The sequence below is a fragment of the Lynx rufus genome, unplaced genomic scaffold (genome assembly GCF_022079265.1).
Source record: "Lynx rufus isolate CCGP_SWC_20201006 ecotype Redwood Valley unplaced genomic scaffold, mLynRuf1.p SCAF_5, whole genome shotgun sequence".
Taxonomy (NCBI): Eukaryota; Metazoa; Chordata; class Mammalia; order Carnivora; family Felidae; genus Lynx; species Lynx rufus.
Genome location: NW_025814867.1, coordinates 40,770,827 through 40,791,458, shown reverse-complemented (window position 1 = coordinate 40,791,458; position 20,632 = coordinate 40,770,827).

Here is a 20,632-nt window from a genome sequence, read left to right as displayed (position 1 = left end):
TGAAAGGCACCATCTCATTTAGCCACACAATAAACTGTGTGGCAGGGATTGTTCACATGGAGGAAGTGGGTGCTCAGATTGCTCAGTTGACTCCCAAAGATTTGTATGAATCCGGGAGAAAGAGCATAATCACCTCTTGTTCAGGTGGATGAGTTTCCTCCCAAACCACCAGCTTTTAGCCCATTAGTTTCAAATCGGAAGCTAAAATCCAGAGTGCATTCGCATATTCCATACCCTAAATTGTTAAAATCACTTCTGTTTTGGGGTGCGTGGTGACTCAGTCAGTCAAGTGTCCTGCTCTTGATTTTGACTCAGGTCATGATCTAATGGGTTCCTGGGATCAAGCCCCACGTCGAGCTCTGTGCTGACAGCACGGGGTCCTCTTGTGAGTCTCTCTCTCCCTCTCTCTCTGCCCCTCCCCCACTTGTGCTCTCTCTCGAAAATAAACATTAAAAAGAAAAATTTGAAAATGCTTTCTTAAAAAAAGAAATAACTATTATTAGTATTTGGTGCTTATCTTTCCAGCTGTGTATTTATTTATAAAAATGGAAACATCTTGCTTGGTAAGCTGATTTTTACCTTGCAACATTAGCAAATAGTTTCTATGTCATTAAATAGTTTTCCACAGTATAAATTTAATGTGTGGTTAATATTCTTTTGTCTCTGCCAGGTTTTGTTTAACTGATACTATATTGCTATTCATTTAAGCTAATTTTATTGCTAAGAGTAATTCTGCTATAAGCATTTTTTTATTCATTCAATTATATACTGAATGTTTACTATATGTCAGTCTTAAGTGAAAATATGGTCCCTCTTGTGAAAGATAACATATTTTAATGAGAGCTAGAGGCAATGAAATAGATTAGTGAAGTATTTTATCATGAAGTATAGGGTGTTATAAGAAGACATAGTGACTTCTCATATCTCAATTTCAGATGAATTAGAAAAAAAAATCTTGGATTTATTCTAAGAACATGTGATAAAGATAGTGTTGTTCTCTAATCTGTCCATATATTCCATCTCCTCTTCTTATTTCTGAGCAGTTTGTTACAGACATCCGACTAGTTTCACCTTCAGATTTGGACCAGAGTTCTGGCTATAGTGTCTGCAACAAAGAGCTGCCCAGTTTTTGACAAGTCAACCCTCTGGGATTTAGTTTCTTTATGTGTATAATGAAGTGGTTAGAGCACATGGCTTCCAGTGTCTACAGCCAGGTTGATGGTCTAATTTTCTCCAAAAATAATGTCAACTGAATTAAAATGATGAAGAAAGTATTTGAACTGTTCAATCAGAACTCCTTTCTGAGAGTAGCAATCAGTTATATAAAAGTCTCTTGCCAAAAGAGTGCTTTTTCTCGCCTTCATTCTTTAAAAAATTTTTTTTAAATGTTTATTTTTGTAAAAGAAAGAGTGTAGCGGGGAATGGCAGAGAGAGAGGGGGAGACACAAAATCCAAAGCAGGCTACGGGCTCCAAGGTGTCAGCACAGAATCTGAGGCGGGGCTCGAATGGAGCTCAAGTGGGGCTTGAACTCATGAACTGTAACATCATGGCCTGAGCCGAAATTGGACACTTAATGGACTGAGCCACCCAGGAGCCCCTCTCATACTTCATTCTTGATGCTCTCACTGCTGTGAAATATTTATCCCATGTAGTATCGCCATAGATATCAGCTGCTATCCAATGACAAGAACACTTTCCTTTTTGCAAATATCTTAATTTAAAGAAAAATTAACAAAAATAATGCTTAAGATTGAAAGGCATGAAGCTGTGAATTTAGTTGGGAATTTAGACACCAACACAGGCTGCGTTAGCTGGAAGGCCCTTTCAGTTACCATCCAAATCAAACGTAGGCAGTTACTTGTATACAGCACTAGACCAGCAAGATAGAATTAGGTTTTTAAACATTTGCATTTTTCTGCGTATGTTTCTATTTGAAACATACTGTAATTTCTCATTTTTATTTTAAGGAATTTTCTCCAATGGACCTCTGTGAATTGTATTCTTGTTTTGATTAGAGATTTGGTATAAAATTTTATTAGTTTTTATTTTATTCCAACATAATATGTCTGGCATCATTTTCAGAAATTAAACTCTATAGATGGGTCAAATATTGCCACTTGCAGTAAGCTGGACATTGTGGGGTGGGGTTATCTAAGAAGCAACGTTGTTTTGGGACTGTTGTGAGGTACTCAAGTCACTCCTACAAAGGCAGAAGCTGCCTTGTTATTGCCACTTTTCTTAACATCTAATTAAAAATATAATGCTTTTTTATAAAAATTAAGATGTTTTACATTTATTGTAAGTGGACTATTTTAGGATTCCCAGTATTCTTTTCATATAGATATGCTTTAATATACTTGGATGGTGATTTTATAGCAGAATGGGAAGTAATTAAAATATAAAAATTAACTTGCTTCAGAGATTACATTATGTGACTTCAGCTTCTGGGAAATTGAATATTGTTTAATTTCACAGAGAGAGCACAAGGTATGGGTAATTACATGTTCATTGGTATTCTAACTATGGCTGTTCTCCTACATTCCCTTGTAGCTTAGTCTCCTCCACCTGCTCTATTCTAAACAACTACACTGGGAAGTGGTTCTGAAGTCCCTTGTATTTTGATGAACTTCTACAACTTGTAGCTTTAGAGTGAAGTAGGTCTAGGATACTTACAAACCCCTGAACAAGTGTATTAAGCTCAAGTTGGCAAGAGACAGGTATGACTTATGGGGTGGTGAGGGAAAGTTTTTAAGATCCATCAGTAGGTAGTTGAATTAAATTCCAAGGTCTTGCAAGAGTTTTTACCTTATAAGAAAAGTCCTAAAGAACTCTGATCTTTGAACTGAAGGACTAAGTACCAGTAGGGTCAGGCAGCAGATCAGTGGTATTGTTCCTGTTAAGTGACAACACTTTTGATAATTGCCTTACTGATAATTGCCAATTGCCAATTTGATAATTGCCAAATTTAGTTAGGTAAATTGCTGTCCATCACCAGAGGAAAATCTCTTTCTTCTCTTGGTTCTGGGGAATGTCCCAAAATTGATTAGGATCAGCTTCCAAATATATGATATTGGAGGGACTGGTTAATTCTGTGGCCTGCTCAGGATTTTATAAACATTCAGCTTGACACTTAAGAGTCTAGTAAGAAAAAAAAAATTATTTGACCACTTTTGAGGAATCTAATTTCCTATTTGGGTCTGTTTACTGTCTGTACTGGGAATTTTAGTGGGAGGAGACAGGGTTCTTTGTGGCCATGGGCAGCTTGGTTCATTTTGGTATCCTCCCCCTGTAGTGCATATGGCAGATACCATATAAACATTTATTGAATTGAGTTTTCATGACCTTATGCTTGCATGCTTGAAGTATTTTTTTTCTCTTCTAAGTCAGCCCAAAAATTGTGTTGACATAGCATGAAAACCCTTATCTGAAATGCTACTGGTCACAATCGAATTACTTATTTTTCTCATACCACACTCAGTCTTGACCATCTATAAGGACTCTATATTAGTTGGATTCCCTGAAAATAAAATTCTAGGACAAAGAATTGAGTGCGAAGTGGGTTTGTTGTTGTTGTTGTTTGTTTGTTTGCTTTTGTCTGTTTGTTTTTTGGAGGGGGTGGTGAAGACAATTCTGGGAAGCATATTGAAGGAGTAGGGAAATAAAGTAGGGAGAGTGGAAGAGACCATAAATGGTGTGTTTTGAGTAGGGCAACTGGAGCTTGCCCTACTCTTGCTGGGGAGTTTCTGAGAGATACTACTCCTTATTATTTTAAACATATATCAGACCTCCTGCAATATGTATCTCTTTATTAACCAGCCTATCTTTAAAAAAATTTAATGTTTATTTATTTTTGAGGGGGGGTAGGGGCAGAGAGAGAGGGACACACAGAATCCAAAGCAGGATCCAGGCTCTGAGCTGTCAGCACAGAAGCTTGAACTTGTGAATTACAAGATCGTGACCTGAGCCAGAGTTGGACACTTAACCAACTGAGCCACCCAGGTGCCCCTCTGATTTACTATTTCAAAAATCCTAGAGCCCTTAAGAATTATGCTAAATCAGCTCTGCTTGTACTATAAAGATGGAACAACAAAGCCTAGATGACAGCACAACTGTTTACAACACGGTTTACTGAATATTTTAAGCCCACTGTTGAGAATTACTGTTCAGCAAAACAAATTATTTTCAAAATATTACTGCTCATTGACAATATACCTGGTCAATCAAGAGCCCCGATGGAGACATACAAGATTAATTTTATTTTCATACCTCTTAACACCGATCCCATTCTGCAGACCATGGATCAAGAAGTGTTTTTGACTTTCAAGTCTTATTACTTAAGAAATACATTTTGTAAGGCTATGGCTGCCATAGATAATGATTTCTCTGATGGATCTGGGCAAAGTAAATTGAAAGTTTTCTAGAAAAGATTCCTTATTCTAGATGCCATTAAGAACATTCATGGTTTAGGAGAAGAGATAAAAATATCAACATGAGGGGCAACTGGGTAGCTTAGTTGGTTAAGCATCTGACTCGATTTCAGTTCAGCTCATGATCTCTCGGGTAGTGAGATGGAGCCCCCCGTTGGGCTCCATGCTGACAGTGTGGAGCTTGCTTGGGATTCTCGCTATGCCTCTCCCCTGCTTGCATTCCCTCTCCCTCTCTCTCTCTCTCTCTCAAACTAAATAAATAAAGTTAAAAAATATCAACATGAACAGGGGTTTGGAAGAAATTGATTCCAACCTTCATGCATGATAAATGTGAGGGTTCACGACTTCAGTGGAGGAGATAAATACAGGTATTGTGGGAATAACAAGAGAACTAGAACTAGAGATGGAGCCTGAAAAGGGGATTGAGTTGCTGAAATCTCATGATCAAACAGATGAGGAGTTGCTTCTTATGGATGAGCAAAGAAAGCAATTTCTTGAAATGGAATCTACTGCTGAAGATGCTGTGAAGACTGTTGAAATGAAAATGGATTTAGAATATTATGTAAACTTAGTTGATAAGGCAGTGGCAAGTTTTGAGAGGATTGACTCAAATTTTGAACAACTTCTGTTGGTAAAATACTATCAAACAACCTCACATGCTATATAGAGAAATCATCTGTGAACGAGCAGTCAATTGGTGTGGCAAATTTCATTATTGTCTTATTTTAAGAAATTGCCACAGTCACCCCAGTCTTCAGCTTCTAGCATCCTAATCTGTCAGCAGCCACCAACATCAAGGCAAGACTCTCCACCAGCAGAAAAGATTATGACTTACTGAAGGCTCAGATGATGGTTAGCAAATTTTTAGCAATGAAATATTTTTTTAATTAAGGAATATACATTGTTTTTTAGACAGAATGCTATTGCATACACAGTAGACTACAGTATAGTGTAAACATAACTTTTATATACACTGGAAAACTAAACAAATCTTTTGAGGTTACTTTGTTGTGTATCTGCTTTATTGCTGTGGTCTGGAACCAAACAACAATATCTCTGACGTGTGCCTGTGTCTTGACTAGCTTTTGCAAGAAGGCCTTACTATATGAATTTAAGAGGTAAGTATTGAAGCAAATTATAGCAGTTTCTCAAAGATCAACTAAAGACAGAATTTCAAGCTTGAAATTGAAAGCATGCAGATATGTAAATGTCTTGAAATTCTCATTTTAGTAATGAATGGTGAGCTTCCTCTCTGGTCAGACCTGCTCTACAGGGGCACTATTTTTTCATGGGAAATTTGTAAACCTTCTTGACATTGATGAGGAGGATGTGTATACAACTGTCAGCCCAAGGAACACTTTGAAGACATTTTGATGATCACTTAATCTTGTCCTCTAATTCAAGTTATTACTGTTCACAAGTTTAACAGGCGTGATGGACACATCTGGCATTTTACAATTATTTCATATGGACCAGTGGGTTTAGGTAGAGCTTTCCATTTGGGTTATTTTATATTTTATCTACATCCACAGTGAGAAGGAAGTATGATGACAGAGGGGCTTAAATGGGCTGGTTATCTTCAATTTCTTTGACCTATTTCAAGTGGTTTATATTTCTTTTACTGTGTCGGCCCTCATGATCACTGCGCTTGAAACACCATGATTTTCTACACAGGCTGAGGAAAAATGGTTGTAAGAGAACAATTTTAGCATCTGTAGAGGGCACTTTCAGTAGAATGTCATTCTGAGTCTGCATAATGCTCTCATATGCAATTGATAATATTTGGTTCAGTTTTTTCCCTCAATTCTTATTTCTTTTTTTTTACTTCTTTCAAATTCAAAAAGCACTGGGAGTTGCCAAGTCTCTTTTGTCTTAAACTTAAATAGAGTAAATATACCAGATTTAAAATGTACTGGTATGCAGGGATAGCCTGTGAAAATTGACTCTGGAAAATTGAGAAAAAGCCTAGAAGTAAAGGCTGTTTTTACTTTAATACAATAGTGACAGTTCTCCTAGTGTTCTGGCCTTTCAGTGTCATTTCTCTTATGATCTTGCTCAGCAGCATGAAAACTAAATGACATTCAGGAGCAAATTCTCTGATGGCTAGGTAGAAGGGAATGGGTGTTGGTGATCTTAGACTTTACTTTTTTTCCTCTTCATTTCTTTTATTTGTTATGTTTTGTTTTAATGCAAAGTCTCATTGGTTTTGAAAGTAAGGTCAACTGTAAGCAGTAAGATAAAAATTCTTGGTGGAAATTATTGTGCATCATGAGTACAAGAACCTTGCTTTATTTTTTATTCGAATGTTTAAGAAATAGCAAATAGTATTGCCTCTGATATATATAGTGAAGAGAATTTGATTCATGGTGGCATTTGGAAATAACTTTTGTATTGTGAAAAATTTCAAACATACAGCAAAGTAGAGATAATAATATTTGAATGGTCATGTATGCATAATCCGGGGTCAACAGGTATAGTTACCATCATCTCTCCAATTTTATTCCATCTATCTCCTTTGTCCTGAAATATTTTAAAGAAAATCTCAGTCATCATATTATTTAACTTATAAATAATAATTCAGGATAATTACATCTTTTTTTTCATCAAATGATTTATTTTGCTCGTATGTCATTTATAGATATTAACTGAAAGCTTTTGTCATGGAAGGTACTACACTAGGTCCATATGTTGTCAAGTCACTTCCCTCTTTGGGACTCAGTTTTTTTGTTTTTGTTTTTTTTTCCCTCTCACTTGGCAAACTCAATTTAGACAAAGATAAAACCAAACAAAGAAAACCAAAACATAGTGTAACATGAGTGAACAACAAAGACAGGTTTCTGTAAATTAGCAGCGAATAGCTACTTAGTAGAACAAATTGGAGCCTAATTGCATTCCATAAGGGGATAGCATTCAGAAGAAGAGACCCTGTGGTACAGTATAAAGATGTACTATTGAAGCACAACTCCATTAGTAATGACTGGAGGAATTGAAAAAAAATCAGTCCCAGTTTTCTTACTTATTAATATTGACCAAAGGTATATAATGTTAGTCTTCATAGAGTTGTTATATTGATTAAATTAAAAAATAAAAGGTAATGTTTAGAATTTGATAGATTTTTACACAAGAGGCAGCATCTTGCTCATAAGAGAAACCCATTGGTCTTTTGTTCTCTTACTGTAGACATTCTCTCTCTTCTTTTTGAATATTTGCTTTTTAAAAACAACTTATTTTAGCAAAGTCAAAATTTTACCATCTTAAAGAAAAAAATTATTTTTCAACTTATTATACCATATTCAACAACATTATTTTTTTCATGATCTGGCTTTTGTAAAATTATTATTATTTTTATATTTCTGATTTTACTAAAATTATTTCCTTGAGCTGTAATGAATTTTCCTCATCTGAAGTTTGAAAAAATTATAAAGTCCAGTCCTTTTCATTTTCATCAAAATCTGTCGCACATGAAGGACCGATGGGTGCATTTCTCTAGCTCTAATTAAAAACAGATTAGCCTCAAAGTAATAGATTCCTCCATTAATCTCTTCCAAATGCACATTCTCTATAGTTCCTTTGCAGTTGGCTTAAGATTTTAATTCAATTTCTTTTGAAGTGGTTAAAAACTTTAAAAATGCATCAGTATCATAATGGCCAATAGAAACATTAGAATTTTCATTACTTTGGGCAACTTCTTAAATGTACTATTAACCAGAAACCTAGTATTTAACTGATATTTATAAAAATGTAAAATTCCAGAAAGTTATCCATGAAAAGAGATATGTTTTTAGTATGTAGGTAGACATATGATGTAGTCTCTATTTTTAATTACCTCAAATGATTTATTCTTTTCTTTTAAACCATATCCATCTTACTTTCACTAAACACAGTATTAATTACAGTTGTTACCTGTATGAACAAAAGTTATGCTAGGAAGATACAGAGGTATTTTGGGAAAGAGAAGAAATATGTATATCAATAGAGAACAAGAGAAAATGAGGCAGATTGACAAAGATTAAACACATAGCTAATTGCATAGAAACCTACTTGGCTTTTTGCATTTTATTGGAAATAATCAATGGAAAAATTAAAAGCTATTTACATTAGTATCCATTCTTGTGTGTCCTAGTCACTGGGCTCTGTTCACAATTTTTAGAATTCAAAATTTCCAATTCAATTTCAGCAGGAATATCCAATTCAACTCCTATTAACAAAATCATCATCATTCTCATCAATAGTGATAAAAATAATAATCTACTATTTTTGAGTGCTAGCAACCTCAGACACTGTGGTAAAACCTTCACATCAGTGCTGAGATGAGGATACCATTATTACCTCCATTTTACAAACAACAGAAGAAAACAAAAGTGTTGACTTAGAGATGCTACAGAAATGGTTCAAGGAGGCAGACTTAGTATTTTGTATCAGGTCTGTTTCCAGGGAATAAACTCTTAAATCTTTTGTGATGCAAAAATCCTATTGAATAAAATTTATCCTGAAATGCTAGTGCACTTACCTCCTGTAAGAAACAAGTATGAATCATCTATTAAAGGAGATAACATCAAAATATTTCATAATATTTTATAAGTAGTAGCTGGCTCTCAGTCAGAAATAATATGGTATGAGGGAAAAAAGCGATGAACAAAAAACCAGGAGAAATAATAGAAGATAGGTGGAATCACAGGTTATCAGTGCAGGGAGTGGAATTATTATCATCATTCTAGTAACGAAGTTATGAAAAAGACTTTAAAAATAATTGTACTTAGTATGTTCACTGACATTTTATAAAGAAAAATCTATAGAAACTGGAAACTCTGAAATGACCCAAAAGATCCAAATGGGAATACTGAAACCATGTGAACCGTAGATGAAGAGAGAAATAATAAACTAGAAGATAGATCAGAAGAAAATACTGAGATTGAAAAATGGAAGCTTGATGTGAAAGAGAGAAAAGAGAGTAAGACCTAGGGATACAGTAAAAGGGTACAACAGACATGTCATTTGAATCTCCGTGGAGAGAAGAGAGAATAAGGTAGAAGCAGTATTTGACCAATTTGTCTGTGTGTGTGTGTGTGTGTGTGTGTGAGAAGTGGACAAAGATCACCATCATAAATTCAAGGAGACCTCTGGACACAAAACAAGATTAATGAAAAACAAATACACTTTTAGCCATATTAAAATAAAACTCCTGAAATTTGAATGTAAAGAGAATAACCTAAAAGACACTCAGGTTAAAAAACAACAACAAAAATACATCAATATCAAACAATTAGATTGACGGTGATGTCAACAAGAAACATGGGGGCCCAGATGCCAGGGAATTCTTTATATAAATTGATGAAAAAGAGTGTCTGTCAATCTAGAATTCAACATAGAAAAAAATATGTCAAGAAATAAGTGTGAAATAAAGACAAGGATTAATTAAAAGAATTTCGTATTTGTATACATGCTCTAAGGAAATAATAAAAGGTGATTTTCAAGCATCAGGGAAATATTCTAGATGGAAGTTCAAAAAAGGCAGGAAGAAAAGAAGAGTAAAAGCAGAGAAATTATGAAGTTATGGGGTGCCTGGGTGGCTCAGTCCATTAAGAGTCTGCTTTCGGCTATGTTTATGATCTCATGGTCCATAATCTCATGGCCCGTGAGTTCGAGCCCTGTATTGGGCTCTGTGCTGACAGCTCAGAATCTGGAGCCTGCTTCAGATTCTGTGTCTCCCTGTCTCTCTGCCCCTTCCCCACTTGTGCTCTGTCTCTCAAAAATAAACATTAAAAAATTAAAAAAAAAGAAATTGTGAAGCTAAATCTAAATGAATACTGTCTTTATAAACAACAGCAATAATAACAATTATAATGTTTTTGGGGTTTAAAATCTCTAGAATTCAAATATATGAAACAACAGCATATTAAGTGAGGCAAGGGATAACTATAACCTATATGTGAAAAACACAATTATATAGAGAAAAATTAACCTTTGATGTATCAAGAGATGTATGTTTTCATCTTTAGGGTTATAATCACAATTTTAGTAAAATAATATATAATAAGCTAATACAGAAGAAGATAGAATATTTAAAAATTTGTAGCTAATAAAAAAAGATAAGAAAGCAGAGAAAAAAGGTATTGAGAAGAAAGGATATATAGAACATGTTAAGGTAGTACATACAGATTCAAATCTATGAATAACTACATTAAATATTCCCACAACAATTAAATGACAATGATTCACAGACTAGGTAACACATACAACACTACTACATGCAAGTTTTCACAAGATACATCTCAAACTTAAGGATACAGAATGGTAGAAAGTACGATTAAAATAACTATATATGCTGTAAACACTACCCAAAGTAAGCTTAAGTAGAATTGTAAATAAAAAAAGTGGACTTTAAGAAGAGTCTTACGGGCGCCTGGGTGACGCAGTCGGTTAAGCGTCCGACTTCAGCCAGGTCACGATCTCGCGGTCCGGGAGTTCGAGCCCCGCGTCAGGCTCTGGGCTGATGGCTCAGAGCCTGGAGCCTGTTTCCGATTCTGTGTCTCCCTCTCTCTCTGCCCCTCCCCCGTTCATGCTCTGTCTCTCTCTGTCCCAAAAATAAATAAACGTTGAAAAAAAAAATTAAAAAAAAAAAAAGAAGAGTCTTATTAGATGTGTAGAGATACAAGTACAACTTATGACATTAAAATGTTAAATTCATCAGGAAGATTTAATAATTCAAAATGTGCATAAGGCTAATATAAGCTCAAAACGATCACAACTATAATGATCACAACTATAACGATCACAACTATAAATAGATATTCACAATTGTATGAGGAGATTGTAACGTCTTTTTCTCAGTAAGTGTTTGAATCAGCAAACACTTTGTATAGATGTAAGAAACGTGATTTTCATTTCACTTACCTTCATTATCTGTCTCTCTGTTCAGGCATCTATTTTGAATATTTATTACACTGATTTTAGTTATTCTTAAAAGTTTATGTTTAGCCAGGTAATCACCCCAATATCAAGGGAATAGGTCGTTTTGATATGGCACTTTTCCTCTGAGATATTACTCTCCCAAAACTCAAGCTATGGTTCGAATGTTTATGTCCTCCCCGAATTCATTTGATGAAATTCTAACTTCCAAAGGTAATGTTATTACTTCCAAAGGTAGGGCCTTTGGCGAGTGCTTAAATCATTAAGGTTCAGTGTAATTAGTGCCTGCAGCTTCAGAGAGCTCCCTACCCCTTTCAAGTCTGCAACCCAGGAGAGAACCCCCACATGACCATGAGGGTACACTGATCTTGGACTTCCAGCCTCCATAATTGTGAGACATAGATTTCTGTCAGTAAGACTGGAAATTTTGTTTATAAGCTACCTAGTCACTGATACAGCAACCTGAATGGATTAAAATGACCCATAACTCCAGTCTAATCATGAGAAAAAACATTTGATAAATACCAATTGAGAGGCATTCTACAAAATATTTGATCTATACTTCTCAAAATTATCATCAAAACCCAAGAAATACTTGAGAAACTGTCACACCAAAAGGAGCTTAATGAGACATGATGACTAAATGTAATATAGTATCCCAGGTATGATCCTAAGAGAAAAAGGACATTGGGTAACAACTAAGGAAATATGAATAAAATTTGGAATTTAGTTATGATAAGATATCAGTATTTGTTTATTATTGCAACATATGTACCTTACTATATAGGATGTTAATAACAGGAGAAAGTGAGTTTGGGTTATAGGGAGCACTGTGCTATCTTTGCTAATTTTCTACAAATCAAAAACTATTCTGGACAATAAAGTTTCTTAATAAAAGTTTATGTTTATTATTACATTGTATACTTGAGTAAGTGCTATGCTACCTGTTTTAGAAGACTTAATGTTTAACACATGTTTGACACTCAGTATTTTTTATTAAGTAAATATAATAGGCGGTAGTGCTACTTTAGTAAACAAAGGATCATATTTGTGATTTAAAAAAAAATAGTCCCAGTTTATATTCTACCCATACTTACTCGTTGGTTAAGCCTGAATATATTAACTGGCTTCACCAGCCTTAGTTTCAACATTTGTAAAATTGTCATGATATTGGCTATTCTTAAATATTCTTTTGAGGACCAAATGAAATAACGTGTGTAGTTACCTAAGTGAGGACAGCTACAAGCTATCATCAGGATGTAACGATAGCAGCAGACATCCAATGAATAATTTGAGTAGCTTTCTACTGATGAATGTAGCTGACTAAGCCTGTCACACTAAAAGAAGAAAATTATCCCCAAAATACATTCCACAGCTCCATATCTGCTTTTACTCAAATATTTATAATCTTTTTTTTTAGATGTTCACATACATTCATTCATCATACCCATTACAGATTAAAAATAAAACTCTGTTGTGGAGAAATTCAGGAAGTTGTCTTCCACTGACATCTCATCCTTTCTAGAAGTCCTTAGAGATTATCTAAGAGGGGTTTTCACTATGTCAATTTCCTAGTCATGATGAATGAAACTTGTAACTAATGATGCTATGGAACTGAAAAACTAGCCCAGCCTCTTGTAATCATCTGCCAGTGGTTTAGAAAGAGACAAATTATTTGCCTGTTGTGTACTCTTAGAGCTGAATAGCACCACGAGGATCCATGTTGCTTTACCTCCTTTGAAGAACGTAGTGACTCCAATTGCCTGCCTTGTATAATCAATCATTGGAGAAAATGTTAAGAAAAATAAATGACATTGATAGGCCTATAACTAGATGTTTTAGATAATTATGATATTGCATGGTCCCTGAGATATTAGATTGATATTGTGAAGTACTTTTGAGTAAAAGAAGTTATTTTTTAGTAATAGAATTTTACAGAATTATTGTGGCATTTGTGAATGCTTAGAATGGACAAAAGGATGTAATTATTTCACAGAAATAGAATTATTTCAAAGAAATTTAAGCCAATTTATCATGTCTTTTTACAGTTGTCTTCATTCAGACCTCAAAAATACTAATTAGAAAATATAGTACTTAATTTCAAGTTAATATTAAATGATATTTTATTGATATGCATTCATGTGGTATATGTTCTTCTAAACACCTTTATGCATGCATACTCATTAGTCCCTATAAAAATAATTGAGAATGATTCACTTCCTATCAACTATCAAAAGAGCCTCAATGAATAAGTGAGATTGCTGAGCTTCTAAACCATTAAAGTCCATAGCCATCCTAAAGAATACACATGAAGTTTATAAGGTTGGCCTATAAAAGCATGCCTTAACTTAGATATGTAGGACATACAGAATTCCCTTATCACAGTAGACAGTGACACATAGTGATTAATCAGCCTCACAGTGCTGAACTACATCTAAAACCAAACCATTATATTAGAGTAGACAGTTGAAACTAAAGGGTCACTTTCATCATCTTCCTATTGATTGCCTTCACAATTGAGTTCACCTAAGATTTTGTGTTCCTAGTCAGGAATCTTTTATTGAGTGGTTTCTCTTGCTTCACCCCTGCATGGTATACCATTATTACCATATTTATTATTTCTTAGTTCTTGCTCTTCATTTGATTTTTTGAACTGTCGATATTTTGAAATGTTATTATGATCTTTCGATACTCTTTATTTGCATTTACTTCTTTATGTCCTTTGTTATATGGGTCTTTATTTTCTGATTTCTGCCATTACATCTACAATTTTGGAAACCAAAATGCAACTTTTGAGAGACAATGTTCCAAGAAGGAATGCTGAAAAATATTTTTCTGATTTTTCTTTTTTCCTTTTCTTTTTTTATTATTTTTAAAATGTTTATGTATTTTGAGAGAGAAGGAGGGAAAACAGTGGAGTTGGGGCATAGAGAGGGAGAGAGAGAATCCCAAGCAGGCTCCACGCTGTCAGTGCAGAGCCCGACCTGGGGCTCAATCTCACAAACCATGAAATCATGATGTGGGCTGAAACCAAGAGTCATATGCTAAACTGACTGAGCCATCCAGCACATTTTAGTTTTCTTTTTTTTTTAAACTTATGTTCTTACAGATAGAGTTTAATTTATTGTTTAATATATAGTGAAGTATATAGAGGCATTACATAGTTCAGTAAATTATACGCAAAATAATGATCTTTCAACTATAAACATTATTGTATGTGTTGTAACTATTATAAATATTTCATTAAGTGCATAAACTCTATTCCTTAGCAGGCAAAGTAAAGCAAAAGTTTTATTGGAAAAAGCAATGGAAAATATACCTCAGCCTTCATTTCAGCTCTATTGCTGTCTTGAATGGTGTCATTTATATAATTGAATTCCTTTGCCATCATCTGGAAAATTGGAAAATTGGCTCTCTCTCCTTATTACCCATTCCATTAGTAACATCTCGAAATAAATAATCCCAACACCCATGATTGGCATTATTATAACATATCAGCATTACCAGTAGTTTCTGGCCTGCATTTATGAGTTAACATTTATTCAAAGAACTAACAATAATTCAACATGTATTGATATTTTGAGGGAAGGAGCCCAAAAAAGCAATGTGCCTTAGAGGCTGAGAGGTCATCGCCTACAAGGAATTCACAAAATACACAGAAGACATAGGCAGCTAACTTGGATACAGGGAAGAATAGGCTAGGATCTAAAATGAGGGGACTTTAGTGAAGTAGAAGGCAACAAAGATAAAGCCTATGAGGACTGCCTGAGAAAACTTTGTGCAGAATCATAAACTCATAGACTAACAAGAGCTCAGAAACGATCTGGTCCAACATTCTCATTTGAAAAATAGCAAAATAAGCAGAAATGTTAAGTAATTTGCTCAGTTTGCTCTGCCAGTTTATTGATAAAAATAGAAAAAAAGACCCAAGTGTCTTGACTGCTAGATCAGGACCATTAAAGATGGATAGGAGTGAGGAGCTAAGATGGCACAGTAGTAAGGGGACCCTGGGTTTGTCTCATCCCTTGAACACAGCTAGATCAACATAAAACCATTTTGAACACCTAGGACATTGACCTGAGAATTAACAGAACAACCTGCATAATTTGAGGGAGAGAATGTGGCAGATAAGGCGGTATGGAGAGATGAATTGGGGAAGAGAAGACCTGCAGTGCTGCCGAAGGCAGAGAGCCCTTTTTGCAGAGAGGAGAAAGAGAGGGGGAGATTGAGCACCACGTCCAATTCACATAAGGAAAGCACTTCCCCTGGAAGTTGTTAGAAAGAGAGAAAGAGGGAAAACACGCAAAGGGGATTGCACAAGAAAACTGCTCCCCAAAGCCACTGATGGGGGAAAAAGGAGAGTGTTTCAATACCACCAGTTTTTTAAATAAACAGAGCACAGAGTCTGAAGTTTCTGAGCTAAGGGCCTGGTGGTACTCCAGTGAGGAAGCAGGGCAGAGCTCTGGGAGCAGGCAGCATGGTCTGAGGATTCCCTGGTTTGCACTAGGAGAAGTAATTCCCCCGCTTGGAGTGCATTTGGTAGAGGTGATACAGCCTCCTCATAGGCAAAAGATCCTGTGGGCAGCACAGAATTACCCTGTTCACCAGTATAGGAACAAACATGCCAGCTGAGGGCCGCAAACCTTGGCACTGGCTGAGTGTTGAGTTACCATAAACTCTGAGCTGCTGTCACTGTATGGTTGCAAGAATGTTTTCTGGGACAAGCTGGTACAGGCCACAGAGTGGCAAGACCCACACCCAGAAGATCAGCCTGGATCTGAGCTATGGGATTCTATGAAGTACAGGGTATTTTTTTAAATTTTTTTTTTCAACGTTTTATTTATTTTTGAGACAGAGAGAGACAGAGCACGAACGGGGGAGGGGCAGAGAGAGAGGGAGACACAGAGTCGGAAACAGGCTCCAGGCTCTGAGCCATCAGCCCAGAGCCCGACGCGGGGCTCGAACTCCCGGACCGCGAGATCGTGACCTGGCTGAAGTCGGACGCTTAACCGACTACGCCACCCAGGCGCCCCGAAGTACAGGGTTTTGAACCATAGATGCACCTGAGATAAAACTCTGGAGGGAGTCACTGCCTGGAAGGCAGACAACTTGGACACAGACATGGGGAAGGTGGGGAGCTGACAGAAGCTGGAGACACAGGAGAGATGATTGATTGTGTATCTGTGAGGATGTGAACTACCCACTCCAGAGAGCAGAATGAAGCCATTTTAACTATTAGCCCACAAACACTGATCAAACCCAGTGAGCTAAACAGCACAAATTGGAGAACAGAGCCCTACCCACATGCACCCTCCAGGAATGTCTTCACTAGGGCAAGTTGACCTGAGAATAAGAGCAGCAGACCCCTCCCTTAGAAGACCAGCATAAATCCCTTCGAAGAGCTTAGTCTACTGATCATAGTATGCTGCAAAGTCTCAACTCTAGGGGAAACTGGATCTAGCTTCATTTGGGTTTTTGTTTGTTCTTTTTTTTTGCTTCTATTCTTGTTTTTATTATTTTCCCCCCATTGGATATAGAAAGAACAAAAATTTTTATTTTATTTTGCTGTATATTATTATTTTTTTAATTGAAAATATTTCTTCTCTCTTTTCTCTTTTTTTTCTATCAAGCTTAACAAGCAGACCAAAACACACCTAAGATCTAGCTTCCTTTATTTGTTTTTTTACACTAATTTTAATTTAATGTAATTATTATTTTCTTCCTCGAAAATGACAAGATGGAGTAATTCACCCCAAAAGAAAGAACAGGAAGAAGTGATGGTCAGGGATTTAATCGATAGAGATATAAGTAAGTAAGATGTCTGAACTAGAATTTAAAACAATTATAAGGATTCTAGCTGGCTTGAAAAAAAGTATGGAAGACACTAAAGAATCCCTTTCTGCAGAGATAAAAGAGCTGAAAGCTAGTCAGGCTGAAATTTAAAATGCTATAACTGAGGTGCAAACTCAAATGAATGCCATGACAGTGAGGGTGGATGAAGCAGAAGAACAAATTAGTGATATGGAAGGGAAAATTATAGAAAGTCATGAAGTTGAAAAGAAGAGAGAAGCAATGGTAATGGATTATGAAGGTAGACTTAGGGAATTCAGTGACCTTAATAAAATATAATAACATTCATATCAAAGAAGTCCCAGAAGATGAAGAGAAAAAGGGGCAGAAGGTTTATGTGAGCAAATTATAGATGAAAACTTTCTTAATCTGGGGAAGGACACAGACATAAAAATCCAAGAAGCACAGAGAACTCCCATTAAATCCAACAAAAGCTGTCCATCACCAAGGCATATCATAGTCAAATTCACACATATGCAGACAGGGAAAGAATCCTGAAAGCAGCAAGGGAAAAAAGGGAACCTTAACCTGCAAGGGAAGACAGATCAGGTTCACAGCAGATCTGTCCGCTAAAACTTGGTAGGCCAAAAGGGAGTGGTAGGATATATTCAATGTGCTGAATGGGAAAAATATGCAACCAAGAATACTCTATCCAGCAAGGCTATCATTAAGAATAGAAGTGGAGATAAAGAGTTTCCCAGACAAACAAAAACTAATGGAGTTTGTGACCACTAAACCATCCCTGCAAGAAATATTAAGGGGACTCTTTGGGGGGAAAATGCAACAAAACAAAAGAAAACACCAAGTGATGGGTAGGATTTTCCCAGGGAAAGTCAGAAGATGATTATAGGTCTTGGAAAGATCAGGATAAAGCTGTGGAGGTGAAAAAAGTAGAGAATAGTAGAGAAAAATGAAGGTAGAAAAAGTTTGACATACAGTATACTGTGGTTAAAAGCTTAAAATGTATTTCCAGGTGTTGTGGACTGAACTGTGTTCCCTCAAAATTCACATGCTGAAACTCTAACTCCCAGTATGATTGTATTTTGAGATAAGGCCTATAAGGAGATAATTAAGGTTAACTGAGGTTATAAGGGTTGGCTCTGATCCAATAGGATTAGTGTCCTTACAAAGAGCACAAGAGAGCTAGCACTCATTCTCTCTCCTCTCTTCCTTACACCACCACCAACCTCCCCCATCCCCTGCCATCATATGAGGACACAACAAAAAGCTGACTGTCTATAGCCGGAAAGAGCTCTCTTCAGAAACCAAATTGGCTGGCACCTTGATCTTGGACTTCCCAGCCTACAAAACCATGAAAATAAATGTCTGTAAATTAAGCTACCCACTCTGTGGTGTTTTATTGTGGCAGCTTGAGAAGACTAAGATATAAGATAGTCATGGAAAAAGAAGGCTCCAGTTAAAGACTGTATGGAGATGGATTGGTAAGTGCTTTGTATAACATGCAGAGAAGTTTCAATTTGATTTAAGAATTAACAACCATAAGTGATTTTTAAGTAGATCCAAAAAAATCAGAAAGATGGAAGATGTTCAATAATAGAGTGAGAGTCAACAAGAACAGGCTGGAGGACATTGATTTCTTCTCCAATTAAGAGTTAGTAAGGGTTTGAATTAGGACCAAGGCAGTGAGGATGAGAAAAATGTGGATATGGAGTATTGGTTGGGGGAAATCCTCAGATTTTAGGTACCTTTGAACATAGAACCCAAACAACAACATTAAAATCATTAGAATTATGGTCATGGTATCTACCAGATGGAAAAATCAAAGGTCAGAGCTGGTTTTGCATATTTTGCATTTATTTAACTCTAAAGCCATTTAAATGAATTAAAACTGAAATGAAAAAAATTTAAAAATTTATTTTGGAAGTTGTATTTGTTAAAATCAATTTTAAAAATATAGAAAAAATGGGTGGCATACATTTGTAGAGAAATATAGGGTTGAGATTATACTCATAGTGAGATACATCCTAACTTTATACAGTAATATGATTAAAGTTTAAAATAAGGCAAAATAAATAGTTCCACTACTAAAAGATCAGAGAAAACAAGATAATATTTATTTGTACACCTTAAATACCATCAAAGTTCTCTATTCAATAGTGATTTCCTAACATACTAATGTTTCTGTTGCTTATCTCTTTCTACCTATTGGTACAAAGAACATTAAAAACTGAACAAATCTTGTACTCTGATATTAACTTTTATCGACATTAAGTAAAAAGTCTGTATATTGTATCTTATCTCTCTTGTTCTCTCTATATGAGTACTTCTAAGATTCATTTTCTTTGAATATCAGCTTTTTGGAATTAATGTTGCAAGTTGTCGCATGTTATTTGAGCTTAAAATTTTTCTTTATCTGAAACTATCGAGGTACTGAATATGAATATGAGGTAGAGTAACAAGCTCCCAAATTTATGATCAGATTGATTTTTAGTTTTATAAACAATTGAATTTCAATGCTATAAAGATTCCATCTCCAGGAAGAACCCTCTCTAATATTTAACATTGCTAAGACAACACAGCATTTACAATTGCTCCTAACTTCAATTTTAGCCTTTACTTGGAGCCACATTTGTAGAAATTTTGTGATAAGTCAGATCTTTCTTTATGCTTTGTCTTAAAGTCAGATTTATTAAAGTATAATTTTAAGGTAAGATTTATAACTTTTAATTGTATAACTTGATGAGTTTTGACAAACATGTATAGAGGAATAATAACCACCACATTCAAACTAAAGAATATTTCCATTATACCAAAATGCTGTCCTTGATCTGATTTCTTTACCAATGATTTTTACTTTCCCAGAATGTCACAAATGTGGAATCATTTAGTATGTAGGCTTCTGTGCCTTTTTAAATTTCATTCAGTGTAATGCTTTTGAAATTGATCCAAGTTGTTGCATATATCCGTAGTTCATTGCTTTTTATTGCTAAGTAGTATTTTATTGTGTAGATATATATATAGCACAATCAATTTATCAATTTACCAGTTAACAGATATTTGGGATGTTTCCAGTTTTGAGTGATTATAAATAAAAATGCTAAAACATTTACCAGTCATTGTGTAGACATATGTTTTTAATTCCTTTGATAAGAGTGGGATTGCTGGATGTTATGGTGGGTGTGTATTCATATCATAAATGACCATGCCATTTACGTTACCAAAAGCAATGTATAAGAGCTCCAGTTGCTTCAAATATTTATCTTAGTACTGTCACATCTAAATTTTAGCTCTTGAGGTAGATGCAGAAATTTATCTAATTGTGATTTTAATTTGTTTACCTAATGACTATGATAAGTACTTTTTCATGTGCTTATTTGGAATCCATATTGGCCATTCATGTATATTCTTGAGTGAAATGTCTGTTCAAATGTCACAGACATTTTGCCTACCTGGTTGCTTCTCTTCTTATTATTGAATATTAAAA